Source organism: Phacochoerus africanus, chromosome 11 (genome assembly GCF_016906955.1).
Source record: "Phacochoerus africanus isolate WHEZ1 chromosome 11, ROS_Pafr_v1, whole genome shotgun sequence".
Classification (NCBI taxonomy): domain Eukaryota; kingdom Metazoa; phylum Chordata; class Mammalia; order Artiodactyla; family Suidae; genus Phacochoerus; species Phacochoerus africanus.
The window spans coordinates 101,893,317-101,914,379 of record NC_062554.1 but is presented as its reverse complement, the minus strand read 5'-3'; the positions used below and the strand labels follow the sequence as shown (position 1 = coordinate 101,914,379).

General features: G+C 38.5%; 1 long non-coding RNA gene across 1 annotated transcript; it reads right to left on the bottom strand.

Moving 5' to 3' along the window:
* Positions 1 to 3,602: 3,602 nt before the first annotated feature.
* Positions 3,603 to 20,924, bottom strand: LOC125111939 (uncharacterized). The gene is made up of 3 exons (XR_007130982.1): positions 20,452 to 20,924; positions 19,677 to 19,732; positions 3,603 to 3,629 (listed from the first exon to the last, which is right to left on the bottom strand). It is a non-coding gene; the product is annotated as an uncharacterized LOC125111939 (long non-coding RNA).
* Between the last annotated feature and the right edge of the window lie 139 nt (positions 20,925 to 21,063).

Genomic DNA, 21,063 nt, shown 5'->3' with positions numbered 1-21,063 from the left:
AGTTTTGCCAGCACCACTTGCTGAAAAGACTGTCTTTTTTCCATCTTATATTCTTGCCTCCTTTGACAAAGATTAATTGGCTGTAGGTGTCTGGATTTATTTCTGGGTTCTCTATTCTGTTCCATAGACCTGTATGTCTGTTTTTGTTTTGTTTTGTTTTCAATTTCTTGGGCTGCTCCCACGGCATATGGAGGTTCCCAGGCTAGGGGCTGAATTGGAGCTGTAGCCACTGACCTATGCCAGAGCCACAGCAACGCAGGATCAGAGCCGCATCTGCAACCTACCCGACAGCTCACGGCAATGCCGGATCCTTAACCCACTGAGCAAGGCCAGGAATCAAACCTGCAACCTCTTGGTTCCCAGTCGGATTCATTAACCACTGAGCCACGACAGGAACTCCTGTATGTCTGTTTTGTGATTACTGTAGCTTTTTGTAGTATTGTCTGAAGTCTGGAAAAGTTATGTCTCCTCCCTTGTTTGTTCCCCTTTAGGATTGCTTTGGCAATGCCTGGTCTTTTATGGTTCCATATAAATGTTTAGATTATTTGTTCCAGTTCTGCAAAAAATTCATGGGTAATTTGATAGGGATCACATTAAATCTGCAGATAGCTTTGAGTAGTATGGACATTTTAACATATTAATTTTTCTAATCCAAGAGTATGGGATATTTTTTCATTTCTTTGAATGCTCTTTAATTTCCTTTATTAATGTTTTATAGTTCTCAGCATATGTCTTTTCCCTCCTTAGGTTTTTTAAATGGGATTTTAAAAGGTATTTTTTTATATTCCTCTAATATTTTAATTATAGATATGCAACCAATTTCTGAATGTTAATCTTGTATCCTGCTACACTGAATTCATTGATCATCAGATTGAGCAGCTTTTGTGTAGAGTCCTTAGGGTTTTCTATATATAGTATCATCTCCATATAGTGGCAGTTTTACCTCTTCCCTTCCAATTTGGATACCTTTTATTTCTTTCTCTTGTCTGATGGCTGTGGCCAGGACTTCCAATGCTATGTTGAATAATAGTGGTGAGAGTGGGCATCCTTGTCTTGTTCCAGATTTTAGCAGAAAGGCTAAAGGCTTTTCTCCATTGAGTATTATTTTGGCTGTGGGTCTGTCATAAATGGCTTTTATTATGTTGAGATATGTTCTCTCTATACCCACTTTGATAAGGGTTTTTTTTTATCATGAGTAGATGTTGAATTTTGTCAAATGCTTTTTCTGCATCTATTAAAATGATCATGTGATTTTTGACCTTTGTTTTGTTAATGTGGTGTATTACACTGATTGATTTGCATGTATTGAACCATTCTTGTGAACTTGGGATGAAGCCCACTTGGTTGTGGTGTGATCATTTTTATGTGTTGTTGGATTCGGTTTTTGAAAATTTTTGTTGAGAATTTTGCATCTATATTCATCAATGATATTGGCCTATAATTTAATTTTTTGGTATTATCTTTGACTGCTTTTGGTATTAGGGTGATGGTAGCCTCATATAATATCTTTCGTCTTTCCCTGTTTGATTTATTTCACTTCACATAACATTCTCAAAGTCCACCCATGTTGTCCCAAATAGCATATTTTATTCCTTTTAGGGATGAATAATATTCCATTATATATTTCACAATTTCTTTATTCATTCATCCATGTATGGACACTGAAGTTGTTTCTATATCTTGGCTATTGTAAACAATGTTGCAATGAACTTGAGGGTGCATATATCTTTTGAGTTAGTGTTTTCATTTTCTTTCTTTTTCCACAGATAAATAACCAGAGGTGGAAATGTTGGAACATATGATAGTTCTATTTTTAATTTTTTGAAGAATCTTCATACTGCTTTCCATAGTGGCTTCAACATTCCCACCTATGGTACACAATAGTTTATTTTTCACCACATCCTCAACAGCACTTGTTATTTCTAGTCTTTTTCAAAACAGCCATTCTAACATGGTGAGGTGATAGCTCATTATGGTTTTGATTTGAACTTTCCTGATAATTACTAATGTTGAGCACCTTTTCATGTACCCATGCTGCGTCGAGCACTGTAGGGCAATGGGAGATCCTGGAAGAGGGACGGCACGGCATAACAAAGCACAGAAGACTCTTACATTGAGAAAAGTTGGGGACCAGGAGGTACTCCATTCTGCAGAACAAAGGCGCCTAGGTTTTAGCCCACATGCCTTTTATTAGGGAAGGTGACATGGGTTAATGAGCAAAATCAGGTGCAGTTAATGATAAAGCTATCTCTCAGTGGTTGTGCTTTTGCCCATGCACCAAATTTGTTTACTGCATCGTTCAGCAGTTTCAATGGTCTCTAACATACCTGCTGGACACTTGTATGTCTCCTTTGGCAAAAATGTCTATTCAGATCTTCTGAACTTTTAAAAAATCAGACTTCTTTGCTATTGAGTTTCATATTTATACATTTTGGATATTAGCCCTTTATCAGATATACTATTTGAAAATATTTCCTTTCATTAAGTAGGCTGCTTTTTCATTTTGTTGATGGTTTATTTTGCTGTGCAGAAGCTTTTTAGTTTGATGTAGCCTCGGCTGTTTATTTTGCTACAGTTACTTTTGCTTTTGGTATCAGATTTAAAAATATATATATAAACACCTCTGTCAAGGAGCTTACTGCCTATGTTTTCCTCTAGAAGTTTTATGGTTTGGACCTTACATTCGAGACTTTAAACCTTTTTTTTTTTTTGGCTGTGCTCAAGGCATGCAGAAGTTCCCTGGCCATGGATCTAACTGGAGGCACAGCAGTGACAATGCCAAATCCTTAATTGCTAGGCCACCAGAGAACTCCTAATTCATGCTGAATTAATTTTTGTGGATAGTGTTAGATAATGGTCCAGTTTTACTCTTGTATATGGCTGTTCAGTTTCCCCAGCACTGCTTATTGATGTGATTATCCTTTTCCCCCTTGTATATTCTTTGTGTAAATTAATTGGCCACATAGACATGGGTTTATTTCTGGGCTCTCTATTCTGTCCTACTGATCCAGGTATCCTTTTTATGCCAATATATTGTTTTTAGTTGCTATAGCTTAGTAGTAGTCTGAAATCAGGGAGTGTGATGTCTCTAGTTTTGTTCTTTTTTTTTTTTCAAGATTGTTTTGACCATTCAGGATTTATGGTTCCATACAAATTTTAGAGTTGTTCTATTTCTGTGAAAAATGCCATTGGAATTTTGATAGGGAATGCATTGAATCCATATGTTGCTTTGGGTAGAATGAACATTTTAACAATATTAATTCTTCCAACTCATAGGCACAGAATATCTTTCCAGTTATTTGTATCTTTTTCAATTCACTTAGTTAATGTCTCATAGTTTTCAATATAAAAGTCTTTCATCTCCTTGGAAGCGTTTACTCCTCTTCTATTTTCTGGAAGAGTTTGAAAAGGATTGGTATTAACACTTATTTGAATTTTTGGTATAACTCACCAGTGAAGCTGTCTGGTCCTGAACTTTTGTTTCTTGGGAGACGTTAGATTACCAATTTAACCTCCTTACTAGTAACTAGTCTGTTAAAATTTTCTATTTCATCATGATTTAGTCTTGTTAGATTGTCTATTTTAGGAATTTATCACTTGTTTCTATGTCTTGGCTATTGCAAATAGTGCTGCAGTGAACACTGGAGTACATGTGTCTTTGCAAGTCGTGGTTTTCTCTGGCTAGATGCTCAGGAGTAGGATTGCTGGATCAAATGGTAGTTCTATGTTTAGTTTTCTGAGGAATCTCCACACTGTTTTCCACAGTGGTTGAACCCATTTACAATCCCACCAACAGTGTAATAGGGTTCCTTTTCCTCCACACCCTCTCCAGCACTTATTGTTTGTAGATTTTTTGATGATGCCGTTCTGGCCAATGTAAGGTGGTACCTCATAGTGGTTTTGATTTGCATTTCTCTGATGAGTGATGTTGAAAATCTTTTCATGTGTTTTTTGGCCATCTGTATGTCTTCTTTGGAGAATTGTCTGTTTAGGTCTTTTGCCCATTTTTTTGATTTTTTTTTTTTGTATGGAGCTATAGAAGGTGTTTATAGATTTTGGAGATTAATCCCTTGTCAGTTGAATCACTTGCAAAGATTTTCTTCCATTCTGTGGGTTGTCTTTTCATTTTGTTTAGGGTTTCCTTTGCTGTGCAGAAACTTTGAAGTTTGATTAGGTCCCATTTTTTATTTTTAGTTTTAGTGTCATTACTCTAAGAGGTGGATCTGAGAAGATGTTGCTGTCGTTTATGTCAGAGAGTGTTTGGCCTATGTTTTCCTCTAAGTGTTTTATAGTGTTTGGTCTTATATCCAGGTCTTTAATCCATTTTGAGTTTATTTTTGTATATGGTGTTAGGGAGTGTTCTAATTGCATTCTTTTACTTGTGGCTGTCCAGTTTTCCCAGCACCACTTTTGGAACAAGCTGTCTTTTCTTCATTGTATATTCTTGCCTCCTTTGTCATAGATTACTTGGCTGTAGGTGCATGGGTTTAATTCTGGGCTTTCTATCCTGTTCCACTGATCTCTATTTCTGTCTTTGTGCCAGTACCATGCGGTTTTGATGACCGTTGCTTTGTAGTATAGTCCGAAGTCCAGGAGCCTGATTCCTCCAGCTCCAATTTTCTTTTTCAGGATATCTTCAGCTATTCTGGGTCTTTTGTGTTTCCAAACAAACTTTAAAATATTATGTTCGAGTTCTGTGAAAAATGTCCTTGGTAATTTGATCAGGATTACATTGAATCTGTAGATTGCTTTAGGTAGTATAGTCATTTTGATAATATCAACTCTTCCAATCCAAGAGCATGGTATGTCTTTCTATCTATTTGTGTCACCTTTGATTTATTTCATCAGTGTCTTATAGTTTTCAGAGTACAGGTCTTTTGTCTCTTGAGGTAGGTTTACTCCTAGATATTTTATTCTTTTGGATGGGATGGTAAATGGGATTGCTTCCCTAATTTGTCTTTCTGATCTTTCATTGTTCGTATATAGAAATACCATTGATTTCTGTGTATTAATTTTGTATCCTGTGACTTTGACAAATTCGTGGATGAGCTCTAACAGTTTTCTGGTAGAGTCTTTAGGATTCTCTAGGTATAGTGTCATGTCATTTGCAAAAAGTGATAGTTTTACTTCTTCCTTTCCAATTTGGATTTCTTTTATCTCTTTTACTTCTCTGATTGCTGTGGCTAGGACTTCCAAAACTATGTTGAATTGTAGTGGTGAGAGCAGACATCGTTGTCTTATTCCTGATCTCAGTGGGAATCTTTCTGCTTTTCAACATTAAGAATGATGTTAGCTGTGGATTTTTCATATATGGCCTTTATATGATGTTGAGGTAGGTTCCCTGCCCACTTTCTGAAGGATTTTTGTCAGAAATGTATGTTGAATTTTGTCAAAGGCTTTTTCTGCATCTATTGAGAGGATCGTATGGTTTTTATTCTTCAGTTTGTTAATGTGGTGTAGCGCACTGATTGATTTGCAGATATTGAAGAACACTTGCATCCCTGGGATAAATCCCACTTGATCATGATGTACAATCCTTTGAATGTATTGTTGGATGCAGTGTGCTATTATTTTGTTGAGGATTTTTGCACTGATGTTCATCAGTGATATTGGCCTGTAGTTTTCTTTTTTGTGTGTATCTTTGTCTGGTTTTGGTACCAGGGTGATGGTGGCCTCATAGAATGAGTTTGGGAGTATCTCTTCCTCTGCAATTCTTTCAGAAGGAGAGGTGTTAGCTCTTCTCTAAATGTTTGCTGGAATTCACTCGTGAAGCCATCTGGTCCTGGACTTTTGTTTGTTGGAAGTTTTTTAATCACAGTTTCAATTTCAGTTCTTATAATTGGTCCATTCATCATTTCTATATCATCTTGGTTTAGTCTTGGAAGATTGTACTTTTTTAAGAATATGTCCATTTCTCCTAGGTTTTCCGTTTTACTGGCATATAGTTGCATATAGTAGTCTCTTATGATCCTTTGTATTTCTGTGATGTCTGTTGTTACTTCCCTTTTTCATTTCTAATTTTATTGATTTGAGTCTTTTTTTCTTGATAAGTCTGGCTAAGGGTTTATTAATTTTGTTGATCTTTTCAAAGAACCAGCTTTTTGTTTCATTGATCTTCATTTGTATTTCATAGATTTCTGCTCTGATCTTTATGATTTCTTTTCTTTTACTAACTTTAGGTATTTTCTGTTCTCACTCAAGCTGCTCTAGATGTAAAGTTAGCTTTTTCTTGTTTATTTGAGCTTTTTCTTGTTTCCTGAGGTGGGCTTGTATTGCTATAAACTTTCCTCTTAGAATGGCTTTTGCTGCATCCCATAGGTTTTGGAGTGTTGTATCTTTGTTGTCATTTGCTTCTAGGTATGTTTTAATTTTCTCTTTGATTCTTCAGTGATCTATTGGTTGTTTAGTAGCATGTTGTTTAGTCTCCATATGTTTGTGTTATTTGCAGTTTTTTCTTGTTATTGATTTCCAGTTGTATAGCATTGTGGTCGGAAAAGATGCTTGATATGATTTCAATTTTCTTAAAGTTACTGAGGCTGGATTTGTAGCCCAGGATGTGATCCATCTTAGAGAATGTTTCATGTGCACTTGAGAAGAATGTGTATTCTGTTGCTTTTGGATGAAATGTCCTATAAATACCTATTAAGACCATCTGGTTTAATGCTTCATTTAGGGCCTGTGTTTCCTTATTGATTTTCTGTCTGGATGATCTGTCCATTGCTGTAAGTGGGGTGTTAAAGTCCCCCAGTATGATTCTGTTATTGTCAATTTGTCCTTTTAAGGTTGTTAGCAGTTGCCTTACATATTGTGGTGAACCTATGTTGGGTGCATAGATATTTAAAATTGTTATATCTTCTTCTTGGATTGATCTTGTGATCATTATGTAGTGACCTTCCTTGTCCCTTAAAATATTCATTTTAAAGTCATTTTGTCTGTCATGAGTATTGCTACTCCAGCTTTCTTTTGATTCCCGTTTGCATGGAATATTTTCTTCCATCCTCTTACTTTCAATTTGTATGTGTCCCTAGAAGTGAAGTGGGTCTCTTGAAGACAGCACATATATGGATCTTGTTTTTGCACCATGCAGCCCGCAGTCTATGTCTTTTGGTTGGGGAGTTTACTCCATTAACATTTAAGGTAATTATTGATATATATGTTCTTATTGCCATTTTATTAATTGCTTTTGATTTCTTTTTGTTGCTCTTTTTTCTTCTTTTCTTCTCTTGTTCTCTCCTCTTCTGGTTTGATGACTATCTTTAGTGTTGTATTTGAGTTGATTTTTCTCACTTGTTTGTGTATCAATTGTAGATTTTTGGTTTGCAGTTATTCTGAAGTTTTGATATAAGAGTTTATATATATATGAGATTGTTTTAAGTTGTTGGTCTCTTAATTGCAAGTTCATCTCCAGTGTCCCGCATTTGTACCCACCTCTTCTCATGATTTCTGATTTTGATAGCGTAATTGTGCATGGATGGTTTTGTATCTTTAATGTATATATACCTTTACTGGTGAGCCTTGTCATTTGTGGTATTTTTGTTTCCCGTTGTTGCCTTTTCTTTTCTGCCTAGAGAATTTCCTTTAGTATTTGTTGTAAAGCTGGTTTAGTGTTGCTGAATTCTCTTAGTTTTTGCTTATCTGTGAAGCTTTTGATTTCTCCTTCAAATCTGAATGAGAGCCTTGCTGGGGAAAGCAATCTTGGTTGGAGGTTTTTTCTTTTCATCACGTTAAGTATATCATGCCACTCCCTTCTGGTCTGCAGAGTTTCTGCTGAAAAATCTGCTGATAACCTTATAGGGGTTTCCCTGTATGTTATTTGCTTCTTTTCCCTAGCTGCATTCAAGATTTTCTCATTGTCTTTAATTTTGGTCAGTTTGATTAATATGTGTCTTGAGGTTTTCCTCCTTGGGTTTATTTTATATGGTACTTGTTGTGCTTCCTGGATTTGAGAGAGTGGTTCCTTTCCCATGTGAGGGACGTTTTCGGCTATTATCTCTATGAATATTTTTTTCTGTCCCCGTCTCTCTCTCTTCTCCTGGCACCCCTATAATATGGATGTTGGTGTGTTTAGCATTGTCCCAGAGTTCTCTGAGATTCTCTTCATTTGTTTTCAGTCTTTTTTCTCTTTTGTTCCACATCCGTAATTTCTACTAATCTGTCCTTCACCTCACTTATTCGTTCTTCTGCCTCATATATTCTTCTGTTAGCTGCTTCTAGTGAATTTTTTTTATTGTATTTTGCATCTCTTCTTGTTTAAGTTTTATATCTTGTATCTCTTTGCTCAGTGATTCCTGTAAGTTATCCATCTTTGCCTCCAGTTTATTTCCAATGTCTTGCATCATCTTTAGCATCAACAGTCTAAAGTCTTTTTCCTGGAGGCTAAGAATCTCCTGATCACTTAGCTGTTTTTCTGAGGTTTTTTCTTTCTCCCTCATCTGAGTTATAGTTCTCTGTCTTTTCATTTTTATAGATTTTTGGTGTGGTGACCTTCTTACAGATAATAGAGTTGTAGCCTCTCTTACTTCTGGTGTCTGTCCCCCTTGTGGCTGAAGTTGGTATGGGGGCTTGGTGTAGGCTTCCTGATGGGAGGGACTGATGCCTGCCCACTGGTAGGTGGAGTTGATATTCCTCTGGTGGGTGGGGCTCTGTCTCTGAATGGGATTAGAGGCAGGGCTGTGTGCTTGGGGGGTCTTTAGGCAGCCTGTTTAGTGAGGGGTGGGGCTGTTATCCCACCTGGATTGGTGTTTGGCCTAGGGCTTCTCAGCGCTGATGGGTGGAGCCAGATTTTCCCAAAATGGATACCTCCAGAGAAAGGCATGCTGCTGAATATTCCCAAGAGCTTTGCTTGCAATGTCCTTCCCTCACAACAAGAGACATTCACCTGTTTTCCCAGGAGGTCCTCCAAGAACTGCAGTCAGGTTTGACCCAGATTCCTATGGAGCCTTTGCTTTTCCCTGGGACCCAGTGCACGTGAAATTCTGTGCACCTTTTAAGAATGGGATCTCCATTTCCCCCAGTCCCGTAGAGCTCCTGTGCACAAGCCCCACTGGCCTTCAATGCCAGATCCTCCAGGGGCTCTTTCTTCCAGTGCCAGATCCCCACACATGGGAGTTTGATGTGGGGCCCAGAACTCTCACTCCTGTAGGTGAGTCTCTGTGAACCAGTTACTTTCCAGTCTGTGGGGCTTCCCACCCAGGAGGTATGGGGTTGCTTAGATCATGTAATTGCCCCTCCTACCTCCTGATGTTGCCTCATCTTTGTCTTCTGGAGTAGGATATCTTTTTGAAGGTTTCTGTTCCATTTGGTTGAAGACTGCTCAGCCTTTACTTACAAATTTTGTGGTTTTTAGGAGAGAAGTTGAGCTCCATTCCTTCTATTCTGTCATTTTAATTTATTCCTGCTCTAATCTTTTCTACTTCCTTCCTTATACTCACTTTGGGCCTGGTTTGTTCTTTTTCTAATTTCTTAAGGTTTAGAGGAATTACATTGTTTGAGACTTTTCTTATTTCTTGAGGTAGGCATTTATCACTATAAACTCCCCTGTTATAACTACTCTTGCTGTATCCTATAAATCTTGGTATGATACATTTTCACTTGTCTCAAAATACTTTTTTCTCTTTTGGTTTCTTCTTTGACCCACTGGTTGTTCAATCTCCATATATTTGTAGAACTTCCAATTTCCATGCTATTAATTTCTAGTTTCATACCACTGTGATTGGAAAAGTTGCTTGATATGATTTTGATCCTCTTAAATTTATCAAGACTTGTTTTGTGCCCTAACGTATGATCTATATTGGGAAAAGGTTCCATGTGCACTTGAGAAAAATATGTATTCTATTGCTTTGGGATGGAAGGTTCTGTAAACATCTGTTAAGCCTATGTGGTCTAATGTGTTGTTTGGGATCAATGTGTTTCCTTATTGATGTTCTGCCTGAATTATCCATTCATTGATGTAATTAGGGTACTAAAGTCCCCTATTATTATTGTATTGCTATATATTTCTCCATTTAGTACATTAATATTTGCTTCAGATATTTAGGTACTCCTATGTTGGGTCCATAAATATTTAAAAAATATTTTATCTTCTGGTTGGACTGACCCCTCTATCATTATGTAATGCCCTTCTTTGCCTCTTATTACATTATTTCTTTTAAGTTCTATTTTGTCTGATATAAGTATAGTTATTCCATCTTTCTTTTAGTTTCCATTTGCATGGAATATATTTTTCCAACCTTCTCTCTTAATCTGTGTGAGTCCTTACATCTAAATCAATTTTTTTTTTGTAGGAGGTATATAGATGGATCTTTAAACACACATACACACACACACAAAACCATTCAGTCACTCTGTATTTTGATTGGAACATTTAATCCATTTAGAGTTAAATTAATTATTGAAAGGTATGTGCTTTTTGCCATTTCGTTAATTGTTTTCTTGCTGATTTTGTAGCTCCTTTCTGTGCTTCTATTCTCCTGTTCTCTTCACTTGTAGTTTTATGACATTCTTTAGTGGTATGTTTATATCTCGTTCTCTTTCTTTTGTGTATTTACTACAGAGTTTTACCATGAAACTTACATGTAACAACTTATAACAGTCTTTTTAAAGTTGATAACAACTTAAATTTGATGCTATTATAAAACTCATTGTTATTACTTCCCCACCACCACCTTTTATGCTTTTAATGTGCCATTTTACATCTTTTTATCTTGTGTATCCCTTAACTACTGTAATCATAGTCATTTTTACTAGTTTGATCTTTAATCTTCATGTTATCTTTTTTTTTCTTGCTCTTTAGGGCTGTACCTGTGGCATATGGAGGTTCCCAGGCTAGCGGTCGGACTGAAGTTGTAGCTGCTGGCCCACACCAGAGCCACAGAAACATGGGATCCAAGCCACATCTGCAACCTACACCACAGCTCATGGCCACCCCAGATCCTTAACCCACTGAGCAAGGCCAGGGATCAAACCCGCAACCTCATGGTTCCTAGTCAGATTCGTTTCCATTGAGCCACAACAGGAACTCCTTCATGCTATCTTTATAAGTGATTAGTTCACTATTTTTACTACGTATTTCCCTTTCTAGTGATATTTTTTCTTTCATATATATTCTTGTTATTAATAAGCACCCTTTCTTTTCAGCTCAGAGAAGTTCCTTTGATGTTTCTTGTAAGGTCAGTTTAATGGAGATGATCTCCCTTAGCCTTGAGTTTCTGGAAAATGCCTTATCTCTCCTTCACTTTTTTTTTTTTTGGCTTTTTCTAGGGCAATACCCATGGCATATGGGGGTTCCCAGGCTAGGGGTCTAATTGGAGCTGTAGCATCTGGCCTACGCCAGAGCCACAGCAGTACGGGATCCAAACTGTGTCTATGACCTACCCCACAGCCCATGGCAATGCCAGATCCTTAACCCATGAGTGAGGCCAGGGATTGAACCCACAACCTCATGGTTCATAGTCTTATTCGTTAACCACTGAGCCATGACAGGAACTTCTCTCCTTCACTTTTGAGTAGACTTTGCTGCCAGGTATAGTATTCTCAGTTGGAAATTTTTTCTTTCAGCACTTTAACTATATTGTGTGACTCCCTTCTGGCCTGCAAAGTTTCTGTTGAAAACTCTGATAAAAGTCTTATAAGGGTTCCCGTCTATGTAGCAAGTAATTTTTCTCTTGATACTTTTAAGATTCTCTTCTTGCCTTTATTTTTTGACATTTAAAGTACAATGTGTCTTGGTATGTGGGTCTCTTACTTGATTTCACTTATTGGGAACTCTGGGATTCCTGGATCCGAATGTCTGTTTCTTTCTTCAAGTAGAGAATTATTTAGCCATTATTTGTTCAAATAAGATTTCTGTCCCTTTCCTCCTCCCCTTCTGGGAGCCCTATGTTATTAATTTGTAGTCTGTTTGATGTTGTACCTTAAGTTCCTGAAGCTATCTTCATTGTGCTCCTCTGATTGGATGAGTTCCACTGCTCTTTCTTGTAGTTGACTGATCCTTTCAGCTCATTTATTGCATTCTTTGCTCTGTGACTTCTATTTAGTACTTTCTTATAGTTTCCATCTCTGTTGAAGTTTCACGGTGTTCATCCATTCTCCTCCCCAGTTCAGTAAGCATTTCTATGACCATTACTTTAAAGTCTTTATCAGGAAAATTACTTATCTTCATCTCATTAAGGTTTTTTCCCTGAGGTTTTAGCTTTTTCTTTCATTTGGAAATTATTCTTCTGTTTCTTCATTTTGTGTGACTCTGTGTTGGCTTCTAACAGTAGATGAAACCACCTCTCCCAGTCTTGAAGGCATGGCCTCTGGTAGGTGATGAAATTTGTTGTTTCATTTCCCCTCAATTATCTCTCAAAACTTTGTGCTTGACCAAGCAGACTATTAAATTTTTAACAGGTCCTAGTAGTTGAGGATATGCCAAGATGTGTCAGTGTCCCAAAGGGGAGGATCTCAGCACCTAGATTCAGGTTGATTAGAAGCTAGACCCTCAAGCATTAGCTTTTAAATGTAAGCAAGTATATATAGTTCTAGAGGATGACAAGTGTAAGCCCCACTGGCCACCACAACCAGATGATCTGAAAGTGTCCCTGAATGGAAAATTCAAAAATAAGGGCTCCAAATGAGTGTACAAGTTCTTTTCTGGGTGATACTGGTGAACTGGAGCAAGACAGCAGGAAAGAGACCAGATGAAGTGACTAGGCCTATGTTCCTTGAGAGTAGCTCCTTGAATACAAGTCTCCTGGCTACCAGAGCCAGGCAATCAAGAGGCATCCACAGCACCTACAGCAGCATGCCCCCCCCCCCGCAACAAATTAGACACCAGACATAAAAACGAGAGCATCAAGCATGTATAAAGTCTCCCTCCAGGAGACACGTAAATGCTTTTAAGTGTACAGTTCAGTGATAGTAAGTATGTTCACACTGCTATGAAACCTATCTTCAGAACTTTCCCATCTTGCAAATCAAAACTCTATACCCATTAAATAACTGCCCTTTTCCTGCTACTCCCAGACCCTGGCAACCACCATTCTTCTTTATGTGTCTATGAATTTGACTATTTTAGATACCTCATGTAAGTGGAATCATAGTTTATTTTTTCTAGTTTTATTGAGAAATAATTGACATATTTCACTGTATAAGTTTAAAGTGTACAGCACGATGGTTTGATTTACATATATTGTGAAATTTTTACCACAATAGGTTCAGCTAACATCCATCACTTCATGAGAACTCTTAGGATCTACTCTCTTTCTACAACTTCCCTATATATTATACAAGTGTTAGCTAGAGTCATCATATCATGCATTACATACTTAGGACTTATGTATATTATAACTGGAAGTTTGTGCCTTTTGACCGCCTTCCTCTACTTCCACCTCCCCACACTATCTGGCTCTGGCAACCACATGCCTGATATCTTTTTCTAGGAGTTTGTTTCTTTTAGTTTTGACATATGAGTGAAATCACACAGTATTTGTTTCTCTCTGCCTAAATTTTGTTTTTAATTTAAAATATTAGCAGTCACTGAATGAAAGGATTTTTTGCTTGTTATGTTTTGAGACTTTTGGCTGATAGTTTGGCCTGAGCCCAATCAATTTACTGGATGGACTTTTATATACAGTGCAGTCATAAGCCACAGAACTTGTTAATGATCCATTTCTGAATACAGAAACTAAATGTCATCATGTTGAAGGATAACTAATTAGATGCTCAGATAGTATTTGACTTTGAAGTTATTTATAAAATTTTAATTTTTCTTTGAATGTTAAAAGAATGAGAAATATAAGATAGAAAATTTATCAAAGAGAGTGGACCTAATTACAGCATTCTCCTGCAGTTAGTATTGATTATTATACTATTTAGCCTTTGCTGTGTAACACTCTGAAGCTTTCACTGAGTGGAGAACCCCTTGGGTTTTGCTTTCAGTCCTGCCATCTATATGACCTTAGGCAAATCATTTAATTTCTCTAAGTTTAGGTATTACTATCCTTACAGTATTCAAATGCAAAACAAAAGATGGAGATGATAGTATCCAGCCTGCTTACTTTAGGACAGAGTTATGAGAATTACCACGGTGTATTGTGTAGGAAAAAAAAAAAAACCTCTGAAATATTAACTTTTGAAACATGTGTTATTAAAAAAATTCACCCTTTACAAACTTTTTATTTTTAGATGACTTTGTTCTAAAAATCCTATGCTACTCTAGACTAAAATGATATACTTCCCTGCCTCCCAGTTCTCTATATATTAGATTTCCTATGTTGACACTAAACTCGCATATTAAAAAATGGTCAACAGCTTTGGTGCTGTGACTAGGTCTAGGAATGAGGGAGTAAAGAATACCAGGAAAAAGCTAGAGAAGAATTTCCCTCCCTCCTTTCTTACCCACTCTCCCATAACTTCCCAGCTGCAATTCCTCTTCAGTTTGAGAATATGGAGAAGACTGAGAGGTATAGAACAAAATGACAGAGTGATATTAGACATGCAACTGTGGGAGAATCTCAGGAATGGTTTGACTCTTCATCTATAGTTTCACTTAAATTATATCAGGTACAAAATCACTGTGGCTCAGTGATTTATGCAACAACCTGGAAACTCAGGACCTATGGCTTCTGGCCATGTATCTGACATTTGCTTTTTACATGAGCTAGTCATGTTCACTCCTATGTTTTATTTAGCTTTTCATCTATTAATGAGGACAAATTACTTCCCAGGGTTGTTAAGAAAAGAGAGAGAGAACCATAATGCCATGAAAGCCCTAACAAAGGTAGCCTTTACAAAGAATAGATACAACAATACTCCAAAGGTTAAAACTTCTATATAGATGTAAAGCACTACTTCTACTTGAGCTAGAAAGTGAAGGGATACTGTGAATATGAAACAGATATATAATCCTGAATCCTCTTTTGGATTATTAGTTTTAAACTCCCACTCAAATCTTCACGAAAGTACTAAGAAGAAGGGAGGTTTTTGAAAATGGTATTTGGCTTTTTTCTCATCCCTCATGTGTTTACCCAGAGTGAAAGTGGCCAGTGAGCTGGGAAAGACCTTAAAGAAAAGACGGAGGGTAAAAAAGTAAAAGGTCTGGAAATCACTCATTCTTTGTTTAACCAGTTCTTATTTTGTTTTCTATGAGCAAGTGTAATATGTAGAACACTAATTCTGAAACACATCTCATGATGACAGCACCAGCCGGCTTTCCTAGAGGATGAAACAGGCTTACTGAGGTTAAGTGATTTGCCCTGAGTAAGAAGTGGAATGGGTTTTTGAACCTTCATTTTTCTCATTCAGAGCCTATGCGCTTCATCATTGCCCTATTCTGTTTTAGGAAAAGCAGAACAAACTTCTGGAATAAATGTCAACTGAACCTGTCCTCAAAAGTTCTAAGGAAGATAAACTGCTCCAGAGAGTCTCCCCACCTCTTCCAGGGCCACACGGTACAAGGAGACATCTCTAACTATCTCTGCATGCTGGCTTAAGGCTCCTTCCCTTTTTTGGCAAGTAGAAGTTCCCAGGTCAGGGATCAAATCCATCACACCAGTAACCAGAGCTATAGCAGTGACAATGCCAGATCCCTAACCTGCTGAGACACTAGGGAATTTAAAGGATTCCTTTCTTTCTTTCTTTTTTGTCTTTTTAGGGCTGCACTCATGGCATGTGGAAGTTCCCAGACTAGAGGTCAAATCGGAGCTATGGCTGCTGGCCTATGCCGCAGCCACAGCAACACAGGATCTGAGCCGAATCCATGACCTACGCTACAGCTCACGGCAACACTGGATCCTTAACCCACTAAGCAAGCCTAGGAATCGAACCCACAACTTCATGGCTCCTAGTCAGATTCGTTTTCGATGTGCCAAGACAGGAACTCCCAGAGACTCCTTTCTTGACTAGCCAGATTCTTCATACTTTCTTCTATTCTTTTCACAAGGCTTCAGCTTGTCAAAGCCCTAGTTCGACCACATGACATTTAGCTTCTGCCCTTGCTGCTTGATGACTTAAGGTTATTAAGTTTTTTCTACGTTTTTCTTTCTAGGTTTCTAAGTTCTAAGTCTTAAGAGTAAAAACTGATAGTCCCAGATCATGTTCCTACACCAGGCCACAGGGTGCTGGCCAGTCCACATGGATTAGGTAACTTGGGCCAAGTGTCCAAACCCTTGGCTGTGGCTGAGGATGGGCAGGGCAATCAAGTTCCTTGAGAACTATGGCATAAGTAGGTGGGCATTCTGAAACTTAGCCTGTGCCATTTCAAAACATCACCCATACAAGATCTGCTTCCTTTTTTCTTTTTTTTTTTAAATTCAATAAATTTTATTATATTTATGGTTGTACAACCATCATCACAACCTAATTTTAAAATATCTCCATCCCAAACTCCTAGTCCATCCCTCCCCCCTCAATCTGTCTCCTATGGGATCCAGAAGTTTTTCAAAGCCTGTGAGTCTGTTTCTGTTCTGCAAAGAAGTTCACTGTATCCTTTTCTACATGTAAGTGATAGCATACGATGTTTGTGTCTGTCTGACTAACTTCACCTAGCATGATAATTTCTAGGTCCATCCAAGTTGCTGCAAATGGCATTATTTAATTCTTTTTAGGGCTGAGTAACATTCCAGTGTATTTATGTGCAACATCTTCTTTATCCACTCCTCTGTTGATGGACATTTAGATTGCTTCCATGTCCTGGCTATTGTATATAGTGCTGCAATGAACACTGGGGTGTATGTATCTTTTCGAGTCATGATTTTCTCTGGATAGATGACCAGCAGTGGGACTTTTGGATCATATGGTAATTCTATTTTTAGTGTTTTGAGGAATCTCTATACTGTTTTCCATCACGGTTGTACCAATTTATATTCCCACCAACAGTGTTTAAAAGTTCCCTTTTGCCATACCCTCTCCAGCATTTTTTGTTTGTAGACTTTTTGATGATGGCAATTCTGGTTGGTATGAGGTGGTATCTCATAGTAGTTTGTTTTGTTTTGTTTTGTTTTGCTTTTTGCCATTTTTAGGGCCGATCCAGCAGCATATGGAGGTTCCCAGCTAGGGGTCCAATCGGAGCTGTAGCCGCCAGCCTATGCCAGAGCCACAGCAACAAGGGATCCAAGCTGCATCTGCAACCTACACCACAGCTCATGGCAGCTAGGGATCCTTAACCCACTGAGCAAGGCCAGGGATTGAACCTGCAACCTCATGGTTCATAGTCGGATTCATTAACCACTGAGCCACGACAGAAACTCCTCTCATAGTAGTTTTGATTTGCATTTCTTTCCTTTTTTTTTTTTTCACTTTTTAGTGCTGCACCTGTGGCATATAGAGGTTCCCGTGCTAGGGGTCAAATTGGAGCTATTGCTGCTGGCCTACACCACAGCCAGAGCAACACAGGATCCAAGCCATGTCTGCGACCTATACCACAGTTCACGGCAATGCCGAATTCTTAACCCACTGAATGACTGCATCCCCATGGTTACTAGTTGGGTTTGTTAACCACTGAGCCAAAACAGGAACCTCTGCATTTCTTTAATAATTAGTGATGTTGAACATCTTTTCATGTGTTTTTTGGCCATTCATCTGTCTTCTTCTTTGAATGCTTCCTTTTTTATTTGCATGTTTCTATTAAAGATACTGCTATTCTTCCTATCACTTGGATTGAAAGTTTAAATTTTTAAAAATTAAACAGACTTGATTTTGTTGGAAAATTGTAACGTACTCAAAATATAACAGGGTATATATGTTGGAAGTTGTCTGTGTCTACCAAAGATGGTCAGGGCCCTCTTAGAGGCAATCACTGCTAACAGTTTTTGAAGTATTCTCAGAAAAAGCCTATGCATATTCAAGTATTTTAGCCAGATTTTATCTTCATTTCATTTTACATAAGTGGAAGAATACTATAAATAAATGTGTGCCCAGCTTTTCTAATTTAACAAGTAGACCCTAAGACTTATTCCACATCAACATATATATAGATTTTTTCATTTGTAGTGGCTTTATAAAACTTAATTGTATATATATATATATAGTTAATATGTGATAAATATATATATGTTTTTTTTTAACCAGTGCCCTTTTAATAGGTAGGTACATGGTTTCCACTCTTGACATTACAAGTAAGCTTGCAAATAGCATATATGTTTGTATACAACTGTAAATATTACCTATACATTTTTCAGTCACAGCATGCATGACATTTCCATTTTGATACATTTATGGCCAAATTGCCTCTGCAGATACTTTGCCCATTTCTCTCACCATCTGTGCAAAAGTCCCTGTCTGCCCATACCATGCACAGCCTTGTGTTCTGTCAAACTTACTGATCTCTTATAATCTGGAAATCTCAGTCATTTTTAATACTAACTCCTTTCTTACCCATTATGCCAGTTCATCACTTAGGTCTGTGAGGTCTTTCAGTCTCTTTCACATCCACCTGTTTCTTTGTAACTGCAGGGCTGTGACCATAGTTTCAGGTTTTGTTGTATCATGTGTTGGCTCCTAATATCACTCATACCATTCTCTTCCCTTATTACTTCACAACTCAGCCATAAAGTGCCAGAATAGTATTTTCCTAATTTCACTTCTAGACTCAGAAACCTTTGGTGGCTCCCACTGACAACAATTATCAAGTTTAAATCCTGAGCCAGGCACTGAATGCGCCCCAGAGTCCAGTCCCAGTCTACTTTAGTGCCCTCACACATATACAAAAGTTCTGCTCCGAACTTCTGCTTGGCTATCTTCATGCTTATTGTTTCATCAGTTCTCTTCCTTGGGAATTCTTCTTTCCATTCAAACCTAATTTCACTTATCCTTCTAAGGTCCTCTGTGACCACTATGTATTGACAACCCAGTTCATTATTCTCTTTTCTTAGAATTGTTAAAACACGCATTGTCTGTATCACTCATTCGGCATTTATTAAATCATTGGAATTAAGATTTTAGTGTATTTCCCTGTCTCCTGAACTAAGCTATAAGCTCTAGAAGAAGCCATCTCTGAGACATTTTTGGTATCTTGCCCTGCCCCTACACAGCACAAACCCCTCATGTTTTGAGGTGCTCAAAAAATATGTGTAGATTGAAACAAGACCTAAATACACTAAAATAGAAAAGTTTTTCCAAAAGAACCTAAATCCATAAAGGCACTTTACTTTTGTTTTCCCTAACCTACATGAGATGCCAAAGGTATCTGCTGATAACTCAAAAAACAGTCGTGTTGTGAGAGAGAAGCTCACAGTGAAAGTTAAAAAAAAAAAAAAGACTCAAAAACACTAGCCAAAATAGGACTCAATAATTCCAACAAATAACACTTCCCACCTGACTGTCACTAGGCTGTTTTATAGCTTGTCCAGCATTTAGCCTTTAACAATCATCACCTAATCGGTGCATTCTTTTTGACAAATCAAAGTAGAGGTAATCTTGATCATCTGCCCATTTCTTTGCCTAGAGGCTAATTTCTCTCCTAGTTCTGGAGGAATAGGGTACCCTATGGTGTGCTATATTGGTAGCAGATCAAACCCAGCTCTTGATCTTATCTCATATCCAGTGAAACTTATCTCAAATCCAGTCTCAGTAATCTGAACAAAGTAAAATATTCCAGTCCTCTAGTTTCAAATAAAGCTTCCCTTAGAAATCAAACTATTTCTCTAAGTTAATTTTTATAATACAGGACAAAACTGTATCGTTTTATATGCACATACCTGTATATAAATGCATAGGAAGACATTTGGAAGGACACATCTGGAAGTGGTTATTTCTAAGAAGAAAAGTGGATATCAGTTGTATTCTTTGAGAGAAATATTCTTCTTTAAAACAAATAAGAAGTTGGATCTTGTTACTCATACTTGTTTTCGTCAAGGAGTATCATTAAATTCCACGATGCTTCTAAACATTCATCTGGGAAAAGGGATCTACCACTGATATGTTCTATTTTTATCCAGATTGCCTGACCAATCGACCTGTAAAAAACATTGTTTGTGGGCATAAGTGACCAAAGGAAGTCCAGGAATCAAATACTTTACTTCTGTCACATTATCACAAGCTTAATGCTCCTTAGAGTCAGAGGCAATATGGTGTTGTAGGGAAGGCAAAAGGATTTGAGTTCTAGTTTGGGCTCTGCTAAGAGTATGCTGGCAGACCTTGGGAAATTCACTTTCTTTAGGGTGGATAATCTCGGATTACTAGAAAATTCACGACGATGCATTCTACGAAGAAAAGGCTATTATTCAGTTCCGAGGTGCTGCGAATATAAAGGCAAGAAAAAATCCTTTCAATTCAGCAAACACTGAGTGCCTATCACATGCGTGGTATGTATTAGGACGCACCCCGCACTTCAGGCGCTCACTCGGCAGGGTTTAAACAGAACTGCAAAAGGGATAAGTCCTGTCACTGAAGAAGCATTTCGCTTCTCTTGGCCTTGGTCATCACCCAAAGTGCCAACGTCTAACTACAGTCAACCTTAAGATGAAGACGTACCTGCAGCGAACGTGGAGACAACGCTACTACAGTTCCCAGCATGCCACTGTTCCCACAACGCCCTCTCCCGCCCCCATTCCTGGACTCCTGAGAACCCGGACTGGTAGTCCCAACTCAAGGCTGGCGGCGACGGCGAAGCACTCTAGAAATGTGCTTTTCGCACTAGTAGGCAGTGAGACCGTAATTTCCAACTCAAGTCCTACTCCAACTGACTAGGGCTTGCCATTTAGCCTAACACCCTCATTCTAGCGCTCCTCAGACCTACTAGCTGCCGGGGTGGGACCACGCCCCGGAAGTGGAGTCAAGTCTCCCAGCCGACTGCCGAAGCTTCTTCCAGCCACTCCTAGCCCGGCTAGAGCCCGCGGGGCGGGCTCCGGGGCGTGGACTGCGGGGGCGGCTAGGCGCGGCGTCGCGCCAGGGGCGGAGCCGCGGCACGGGGCCGCGCGTCTGGGTGGCGGCGGGGGCGCGCCCGTGGGGAGAGGCGGCTGCGGCTGCTGCTGCTTGTGGGGAGGGAGGGAAGGAGGAACCGGGAAGGGGTGGCGGGGGCAGGGCGATCGGAGAGCCGTGTTCCTAAGGCGGTGGCGGCGTCTCCGACGGAGCTGGAGGAGGGCG